The 10,265-nt window shown below is 46.6% G+C and overlaps 1 pseudogene; it reads left to right on the forward strand.

Annotated features, from left to right (window-relative positions):
- The first annotated feature begins 7,524 nt into the window (after positions 1 to 7,524).
- Positions 7,525 to 7,777, forward strand: LOC144491990 (U2 spliceosomal RNA; annotated as a pseudogene).
- Positions 7,778 to 10,265: the final 2,488 nt, after the last annotated feature.

The raw sequence follows: 10,265 nt of genomic DNA on the forward strand, positions 1-10,265 counted from the left end.
CACCCCCCCCCCCTCTACCACCGCCCGCCCCCCGCCCCAACCCCCCCCCCAACCCCCAGCAAATTGTTGCATAAAATTCCTCTGTTGTTATTTTAACAAATGCCGAAAACCTCCATCCTTGTTCGTGACTGGGATTTTCTGGTGCCGCTGATTATGGCTGGAATGCCAAATTCTCCAGTTCAGGGGTGAGGACACGGACTCAGGGGTGACTCTCCCATACCAAGGCGCCAAAAAACGTGCGCGTCGGGATGGGAGAATCGCGTGTCAGCCATTTTGCGGGATTCGCGCATGCATTCCCGCCGCATGTGCGCAGTTGGGACCGCACTGGAAACCAGCGGGAAGAGAGGTAAGTGATTTTAATCTGTTTTAAATGTATTTTAAATGTCATTATTGGGCCCGGCACGGAACTTGTCGGGCCCGATAGCATCTCCCACTCCACCAGGAGTACTTCACTCCTGCAGGGTTTAGAGTAGCTCCCCACATTCGGGGAGCTACTAGTGGGAGACCCTGCCGGAGTGAGGGGGGGGACAATCATGGTCCCCCAGGGGGTTGGGCGGCCATAGGTGGTGCCCCCTGGGCATGGACACCCTGGCAGTGCCAGTCTGTGCTCCCTGGCACTATCCAAGGGGCAAAGTGCCCATGCCCAGGGGGTACCTTGGCACTGCCCACCAGGCATCGGACAATGCCAAGGGGTAGGGCCTATTGTAGGCGGGATCTAGGGGGCGATCGGTGGGGGTGAGGGGTCCTGCTGCCACTCTGCATGGGGATCAGTCTGGGCTGGAAGGACGCCAGCGATCGGGGTGGGTGGTCTGCTGAGGGTATCTGCTTCCTATCGGGGGTCTGCCTCTTGGGGGGGGGCAGGGGTTGGTCTGCCGGGAGGGTCAGCGGAGGGCGGGGGAGGGGGGGGGAATCACCACTGCTGGGTGGGGGCGGGCTGGACTTTGGGGCGCTCCTGGATGGGGAGGTGGTCGGGGCTGGCCTGGGAATTGTCATGGAGGCTGCGATCGGGCTGTGGGGGGGAGGGGGGGGGGGTGTTGCTGGAGGGGTAGCACTGTGGGGGTCCTGAGCTGGCCAACGGGGAGACTGACAGATAGGGGCCACTACGCATGCGCAGACCTCCAAAGCTGTCAGCCTCTGGTGTGAATACGCTCCGCCCCCTGAGCTTTTAATGATATTCACTACTGTGACCTCTGCATTGCACAGAATGGGGAGATTCAAGTCTGAAGTTGCACTGAAAAAACAGTCATGATCTAGACCAGTTTTCTCGCCAATTCAGCACTTTTGGGAGAATCACCCCCGAGATTGGTGAATCCCACTCAAAGTCATTAATCTATTTATTTTAAAATGTTTCATGTTTCTCTTAAAACAATGAACAAAGGTAACGAAAATGCACTAAACATTAGTACATTACTGTTACACAGCATGATTCAAAATTGGACATTGTTATTGCTCAGATATTATATGTATAACGTTATAAAATGAGCAAGTAAGTGATGAAATGTGCATAAATCTCAATCTAGCATAATAATATTGTGTTGTCCAAAAATATTTTAATATTAGAGAAAATTGCATCTTATTTCCAAATTCACTTACCGCATAAATACCATTCTACTTCAGTCAGAAAGGCACTTTTTAACCAAAGAAATACAATGAGTGAGATGAGGTGAAAGTCTGCAATTCAAAGCGTATTCACCCAGTGGGCTCACATAATGCACTACTTTAAGGATGGGATGGAAATCAGGGTTATCTGGAGATAAGTCCAGGGATAAATAAGGGTTATCTAGAAAAAGGTCCAGAGATAAATAAGGGTTATCTAAAGTTAAGTCACAAGGTTATTTGCAGCTAATTTGTTTTTTAACTAACAAAAGCTCTAGGGGCAGAATTTTCCCATGACTTGGGAGGTGGGTTTGGGGGTGAGTGGGATGTGAAAGTCCCAGAAATTGATATTGGGTTGTGATTCCAATGTGATCCCAAATGTCTTCTGGGTTTCCCAGGTCAGCATTGAAGGCAAGCAGGGAACCCTTTGGATTTGCTCGGCAAGTAACAAAGAAGTTTCTCAACTTGTGAAGAGGTTATTTTTGAGTTGGTTTAGCTCACAATCCTGGATTACCCAGCCAGGGAAATTGTTTCTGGACCTGTCAGTAACTTGCCAGGCTCACCAAGGCAAATGCCAAGTAAGAAGAACTTCCTTAGTGAAACTGACAAGCTGGATCAATTACATTGAAGAGCCTCAGCCTTGGCCAACGAGAGGCTGTTATTTAAAGCATGTTTTGCCTCAGGGAGAATTTTCACAATTTGACAACTTCTTGGAAGGCACTTTGCATCTTGAATGCTTCACTCACCATCAGCTGCCCTTTCAGGCTGCCAGCTTTCTTCAGTACAACATAGGAGCAACTTATACAGCTTCACCTTCCACCTGTGATGATGGTCAAGAGCAAAAGCCACATTACTGTCAACACCAGCACTAGCTGCCTTCTCCATGGCTGCAGATTTCTCCACAGGGCAGATAGGATGGACACCAAGATCCAGCTGAAAGGAGGTGAGACCCCAACACGGAGTTGACAAGCAGAGGATCGGTTCTCTCAACATGTCTGAGAACCAGTGGTAGCTTAGGCTCTCATGGTAGGTCATTGCCAATATCTGTAACCTCCTGGAGCAAGACCTACTCCCCAGTGGAACAGCTGGTCACATATTGGCAATGGTCAATAAAGTGCCTGACACTGGAGGGCAACACACCCGTCCCTTGGCCCCTTTCCACGTTGTGCGCTCTCTTCCCCTGCAAGGAGACAAATGCAGGGACATTTGAATGGTTGTAATCATAGAAATCATAGAAACCCTACAGTGCAGAAGGAGGTCATTCGGCCCATCGAGTCTGCACCGACCACAATCCCACCCAGGCCCTACCCCCATATCCCTACATATTTACCCGCTAATCCCTCTAACCTACACATCTCAGGACACTAAGGGGCAATTTTAGCATGGCCAATCAACCTAACCCTGCTACGAGAGGACACAGGTTTAAGGTGCTGGGGGGTAGGTACAGAGGAGATGTCAGGGGTAAGTTTTTCACTCAGAGGGTGGTGGGTGAGTGGAATCGGCTGACGTCGGTGGTGGTGGAGGCAAACTCGTTGGGGTCTTTTAAGAGACTTCTGGATGAGTACATGGGATTTAATGGGATTGAGGGCGATAGATAGGCCTAGAGGTGGGGATGTGATCGGCGCAACTTGTGGGCCGAAGGGCCTGTTTGTGCTGTGGCTTTCTATGTTCTATGTTCTATGTTCTAACCCAAAATGGCTTGTGTGCAAAGGGGAGAAGGATAATATTTGTGGAGAGTGACTGTGCAACATCAGAGTGAGGTGTCAATAAGTTGAGGGTGAGTGTTGGCTGCTCAGATGGCTATGTGAGATGCCTGCGGAGGGAGGAATGAGTGGAGTTGCACAGTATGTTGACCTGAGCTGTGCTATATAGGAGAATGCTGGGCAAATCAGAGCGTGGGGCTTGGCTCCTACAAGGGTTCTGTTACTCACTTGCCTTGCACTCCCAAGGTACTGGATGCTCTTGCTGCACTCCCTCAAGATTCGAGGGAGCAAACTCTGGCTGCTGACTTCCTCGTCCACTTCCATCCACGTCTCCTCCTGTCCTTGGTAAAAGCTCACCTCCCTGCAGCCGCTCAGGTTCTGTTGGGGTAACTCCAAGTAAGAGTGAGAGCTCTGAGGAGCACCTTTCCCTGGTCTCCTCTCCATTCCTGTGGGTTGCTGCAATCTGAAAAATCCAAGTGCTGCCGAGCTTTCGTTAACCATGATGTGGCCCCTTTAATTAGAAATCCTCCCTTTGGCAGAACGGGTGCATCATCTTCCTCGCCTTTCTGAATCAGTTGGCGAACCCAGAGGTCGGATGGCAGCTATTTTTCTCTGGCAAAGAGCAACTGGCATGTGCACCGTTCAGAGATTTAGGTTTGATACCCAAAGAAAGGTCCTACCATTGTTGTAGAGACACAGGTGAGAAGATTCTGAGGACCCTGATATGCCGATTACTGCCAGCAGGTGGCATATGAGCAGTGGGAAAAAGGTTTTTTGTGCATTCTCATTTTGATTTGCGGTCAATAATCAGTTCAATTTGCCTCTCTCCTAGTCCAGTGACACAGAGGTTGTTGCACCTCTCTCGCTGCTGCCACAACTTAGATCAGATAATATTAAAACTCACCCATTCATATCCCCTTCGTCTTAATTCTCAGAAATACTAAAGGGTGGAAAATGGATTGAATTGAATTGATTTATTATTGCCACATGAATTGGGATATGCACTATATAGACAAAACATACCGTTCATAGAGTACATAAGGGAGAAGGAAAGGACAGGGTGCAGAATATAATGTTGCATTAACTGAGAGGGTGAAGAGAAAGGTCAGCCTGATATGTGATAGAGCCATTCAAAGGTTTGATGGCAGCAGGGAGGAAGCGTTCTTGAAATGGTATGCGGATGTTTGTGTTTTGTGTGTAAGATGGGCATAAAGCAAGACAGTTTAGCAGTGGGACGCCCTGTGCCCAATCTGCACAGGCTTCACTCCTACTGCTAAACTTGAGTGTGTGCCTTTTCATAGTTATCCGAGACGGACACCTAAAACAAGTACTAGGCTCCCTTAGTAATAATTTAGGGGACTGAGTCTTGCTGAAGAAACCCATTAATTAACCAGTCAGTGATAAGTGGGGCAGGGTTGGGCCTGCCCTGCTTAGGATTATCCAGCAGCACCCACAGCCACCAACTCCACATCTGTCACAAAAAATGTTGTTTGAAAAGGAAAATCCTGTGGCGATTCCCCCCACAAAGCTCTTCAATCCTTTCTTCCTGGAATTTACCTGAGGGCTGTTGCCTACGATGGAGGCAGCCTGACATTGATGTCTTTGCTTGGATGAGATGCCTGTGAAGGCACGATCGGAGGCAACAAATTGAGGCAAGTCTGTTGATGAGGCCCAAGAACCGGTTTGCATCAATCCCCAGGCCTCTACGTGCTGGTCGTGCAGCATCAGGTCTCAGCTCAATTATTTTTTTGGCCTTCTATTTTTAGCAGACATCTTTCAAAATGTTTTGGCATATATCGTTATCTTATGTCATTTAAATTCCTGTAGACCAAAAGGTTAGAATCCCCTCAATGTCAACAAAACAAAGGAGATAGTCATCGACTTCAGGAAGCGTAATGGAGAAAATGTCCTTGTCTACATCAATGGTGATGAAGTAGAAATGGTCAAAAAGCTTCAAGTTTTTAGGTGTCCAGGTCACTAACAGCCTGTCCTGGTCCGCCCATGCTGGCACTATGGTTAAGAAAGCCCACCAACTTTTACAGATGCACCATAGAAAGCATTTGTTCTGGTTGTATCACAACTTGTTATGACTCCTGCTCTGCCCAAGATAGCAAGGAACTGCAAAAGGTCATAAATGTAGCCCAATCCATTACGCAAACCAGCCTCCCATCCATTGACTCTGTCTACACTTCCCGCTGCCTCAGCAAAGCAGCCAGCATAATTGAGGACTCCATGCACCCCGGACATTCTCTCTTCCACCTTCTTCCTTCGGGAAAAAGATACAAAAGTCTGAGGTCACGTACCAACCGACTCAAGAACAGCTTCTTCCCTGCTGCTTTTAGACTTTTGAATGGACCTACCTTGCATTCAGTTGATCTTTCTCTGCACCCTAGCTATGACTGTAACACTACATTCTGCACTCTGTCATTTCCTTCTCTATGAACGGTATGTTTTGTCTGTATAGCGCACAAGAAACAATACTTTTCACTGTATAATAATACATGTGACAATAATAAATCAAATCAAATCAAAGCAGCCAGCATAATTAAGGACCCCATGCACCCAGGACATTCTCTCTTCCACCATCTTCCATTGGGAAAAAGATACAAAAGTCTGAGGTCACGTATCAACTAACTCAAGAATAATTTCTTTCCTGCTGCCATCAGACTTTTGAATGGACCTACCTTGCATTAAGTTGATCTTTCTCTACACCCTAGCTATGCTGTAACACTACATTCTGCACTCTCTCGTTTCCTTCTCTGTGAACGGTATGCTCTGTCTGTATAGTGCACAAGAAACAATACTTTTCACTGTATGCTAATACATTTGACAATAATAAATCAAATCAAATCAAAATCAAATCAACACCTCTACTTTCTTAGAAGACTAAGGAAATTTGGTCTGCCTGTTATGACTCTCACCAACTTTTACAGATGCACCATAGAAAGCATTCTTTCTGGTTGTATCGCAGCTTGGTATGGCTCCTGCTCTGTCCAAGACCACAAGAAACTACAATGGGTTATGAACGAAGCCCAGTCCATCATTCAAACCGATCTCCCATCCATTGACTCTGTCTACACTTCCCGTTGCCTTGGCAAAGCAGCCAGCATAATTAAGGACCCCACGCACCCAGACATACTCTCTTCTACCTTCTTCCGTTGGGAAAAAAATACAAAAATCTGAGGACACGTACCAACCGACTCAAGAACAGCTTCTTCCCTGCTGCCATCAGAATTTTGAATGGACCTAACTTGCATTAAGTTGATCTTTCTCTACACCTTAGCTATAACTGTAACACTACATTCTACACTCTCTCCTTTCCTTCTTTATGAATGGTATGCTTTCTCTGTATAGAGCGCAAGAAATAATACTTTTCACTGTATACCAATACATGTGACAATAATAAATCAAATTAAAATGCTGGAAACTCTCAGCAGGTCTGACAGCATCTGTGGAGAGAGAACAGAGTTAACACTTGGGGCCGGATGACTCTTTATCAGAGCTGAAGGCAATAGAAAATAGGATGAGATTTATACTGTTGTGGTGAGAAGGAGGGGAGCATGGGTTCCTGTTTGAGGGCCAGTGGTTGCTGGAGATGGGAGAGATTAACAAAGATGTTATAGACAAAAAGACAGAGGGAATGTAAATGGTGGTGATCATGGCTGGGAAGGGTGCTCATGGCGGCCATTAAGAGATCAGAACGTGTAAATGGTTGAACAAAAGTCAGCAGTATGACAACCTGAAACATGTAACAGATAGCCCGAATGGGGTGGGAGGAGGGAAGACAGTGGTGGGGACAACAGATGGGAAGCAAGATTTTTTTTAAAGTTGGAAGAAATGAAATGAATTTTTTTAAGTAAATAAATAAATTGATGGAAACGGGGTGAAGGTGGAGGCGAGAGTTCATAATCTGAAGTTGTTGAACTCAATGTTCAGTCCAAAAGGTTGTAAGATACCCAATTAGAAGATGAGGTGCTGTTCCTCCAGTCTGCATTGAGGTTCGCTCGAGCATTGCAAAAGGCTAAGGACAGAAATGTGGACAGGAGAGCAGGGTGGTGTCATTCTGGGCCCCTGGAGCTGTGAGGCAGCAGTGCTAACCACTGTGCCCCCATGCCGCCCAGGAGGAGGTAAAGGGGCAGGTGTTGTACCTTCCGCGATTGCATGATAAGGTGTGATCGCAGGGAATGAGGTTTTGGCTGTGATGGAAGAGTGGTAACTCTTATCAGTCTCGTCTCAGCCTTTTGGCTAAGATCAAGTGTAGTATCTGTTCTTATATCGCTTCTCGGCCTTTTGGCTAAGATCAAGTGTAGTATGGATAGGATGCTGCACTCGGTTGAGGTCATTAGGTTACACTGAAGCTTCATATGTTTCATATGAAACAATTTTTAAAAGCGGCATCTCAGCCTTTTGGCTAAGATGCAAATGAGCTCAAGTCTTGGAGGAGGTATTACTTTCCCTTCTCCAATCAGCTTGGCGCAGGACAGGGTGATTTGGTCGCTCGCCCTGTCTTGTCAGCCTGGATCGGAAATGTCTCAACTTGTTGAGACTCTGAATTGGATTTGATTTGATTGAATTGGAAAAGTATTTAAAAAAAACTCTTATCAGTCTCATTATCAGTAACCCCCACAGCTTGCCTCCTGGACTTGCAGGCTGTCCTTTCTGGAGACAATACACATCTCTTTAACCTGTGCTTAATGCTCCCTCCACCCACATTATCTGTATCTTTAAGATCTGGCTGGCTGTAGGGATTCACATTCTAATCAGTATTCTGTAACTTGATTTTTGTGTCTCTGTGCCCTGTTTGAGAGTACATTTCCACTCCATCTGACTAAGGAGCAGTGCTCTGAAAGCTAATGGTGTTTGCTACCAAATAAACCTGTTGGATTTTAACCTGGTGTTGTTAAAACTCTTACTGTGTTCATCCCAGTCCAACGCCGGCATCTCCACATCATGGAAGAGTGGACCAGGGTGTCCCAGAGGAAACATTCCCTGTGGGGTACTGACAGGGGAAGTGAGGGGAAGATATGTTTGGTGGTGGCATCATGCTGGAGTTGGCAGAAATAACAGAGGATGGTCTTTTGAATGAGGCTAATTGGATGAAAAGTGAGGACAAGTGGAACCCTATCGTGGTTCTGGGAGGGAGGGGAGGGGTTGAGAGCAGTGGCTCGGGGGATACAGATGAGAACCCTCTCAACCACTCAGTGGGCGGGAAACCACGATTAAGGAAGAAGGAAGACATAGCAGCTGCGCCATTTTGGAAAGTGGCATCATTAGAACCCAGGAAGCAAAGGAACTGAGAGAATGGGATGAAGTTCTTACAGAATGTGAGGTCTAAAGAGCTGTTGGTAGCTGTGGAGTCGGTGGGGTTGTATTGGATATTAGTAGGACAGTCTACCGTCAGAAATGGAGACAGCGAGGTCAAGGAAGGGAAGGGAAGTGTTGGAGGTGGACCATGTGAAGACGATAGAGGGGTGGAAATTGGGAACAAAATTGATAAAGTTTTCCAGGTCCAGATGAGAGCATGGAGTGGCATTAAAATAGTTGTCAATGTACTGATGAAAGAGTTGTGGGAGGGGGCTAGAGTAGCACTGGAAAAAGGAATGTTCTACATACCCCATAAGAGACAGGCATAGCTGGGACCCAAGCAGGAACCAATAGTTACACCTTTATTTGGAGGAAACCAGACAAGTTCAAGGAGAAATTGTTGAGTGAGAGAACAAGTTCAGCCAGATGGAGGATAGTAGTGGTGGATGGGGATTGTTCAGAAATGAAGAGCTCTCAGGCCACTGTGGTGGGGAATGGAGGTATAGAGGGATTGGAGATCCATGGTAAAGAGGAAGCTATTTGGACCAGGAAACTGGAAGTTGATGATATGATGTAGGGCATCAGAGGAATAGTGGATGTAGGTGGGAAGGGACTGGACAAGAGGAGAGAGGTTGGAGTCAAGATAGGAAGAAATGAGTTCAGTGGGGCAGGAATAGACTGACATGATGGGACTACTGGGACAGTCGTGTTTGTGGATTTTGGGAAGAGGTAGAAGCAGTCTGAGTGGAGTTAGGAGTCTTTGAGGTTGGAAGCTGTGGAGTGAAGATCTCCAAAGGAGATGAGTTCAATGACAGTCCTGGAAACAATGCCTTGATGATCGGGTCATGGACCTAGGGGAGGTAGGAAGCATCTGAGAGATGGTGTCAGCCTCTGAATTTGTTTAGTAGCCTCAATGGGAGATGGTGACGCAATGGTATTGTCACTGAGACCCAGGCTAATGCTTTGGGCCTGGGTTCAAATACCACCATAGCAGATGGTGAAATTTGAATTTAACAAAAATTTGGAATTAAAAGCAAACATCCATCTGTTCTCACCTGGTCTGGCCTACATGTGACTCCAGACCTGACCCACTTGCAAACCATTCAGTTGTGTCAAAACTCCTAAAAAGGCCTAAAAGGAATGAAACCAGATGGGCCCCAAGTACTAGAAATGACGACTGTGCAGAGTCCTTACTAACACCTGGGGGCTTGTGCTAAGTTTGGGAGAGCTGTCACACAGACTCATCAAGCAAGCGACGGATATCATCATACTCACAGTATCATACCTTACAGGCAATGACCCAGGTACCACCATCACCATCCCTGGTGCAACTCGCAGGGTAGTGGGGTTAGATAGCCTGTGCACCCCTCCCATCCTGGTCGTAACAATACCATTTTCAATGGTTCCATGATAAAAGTACAAATAAATAGAGCAATATTAAACTTACATGTACTTAACACGAGTCTTAGGAAAAGTGGAGCTCAGCTCATACTTGTCTAAATATGTGTTCTGTGGTTCTTCATTGATATTAACGGGTGAAGAAGGTCCATTGAATAAGCATCAATAAGCTGTCAGCTGTGCTTCAGCTAATAGTGATCCTGCCTCTGAGTGAGGAAGTTGTGGTTTCAACATCCCACTTCAGGATTTGAACACAAAAATCAA

The sequence above is a fragment of the Mustelus asterias genome, chromosome 3 (assembly GCF_964213995.1).
Source record: "Mustelus asterias chromosome 3, sMusAst1.hap1.1, whole genome shotgun sequence".
Lineage (NCBI taxonomy): Eukaryota > Metazoa > Chordata > Chondrichthyes > Carcharhiniformes > Triakidae > Mustelus > Mustelus asterias.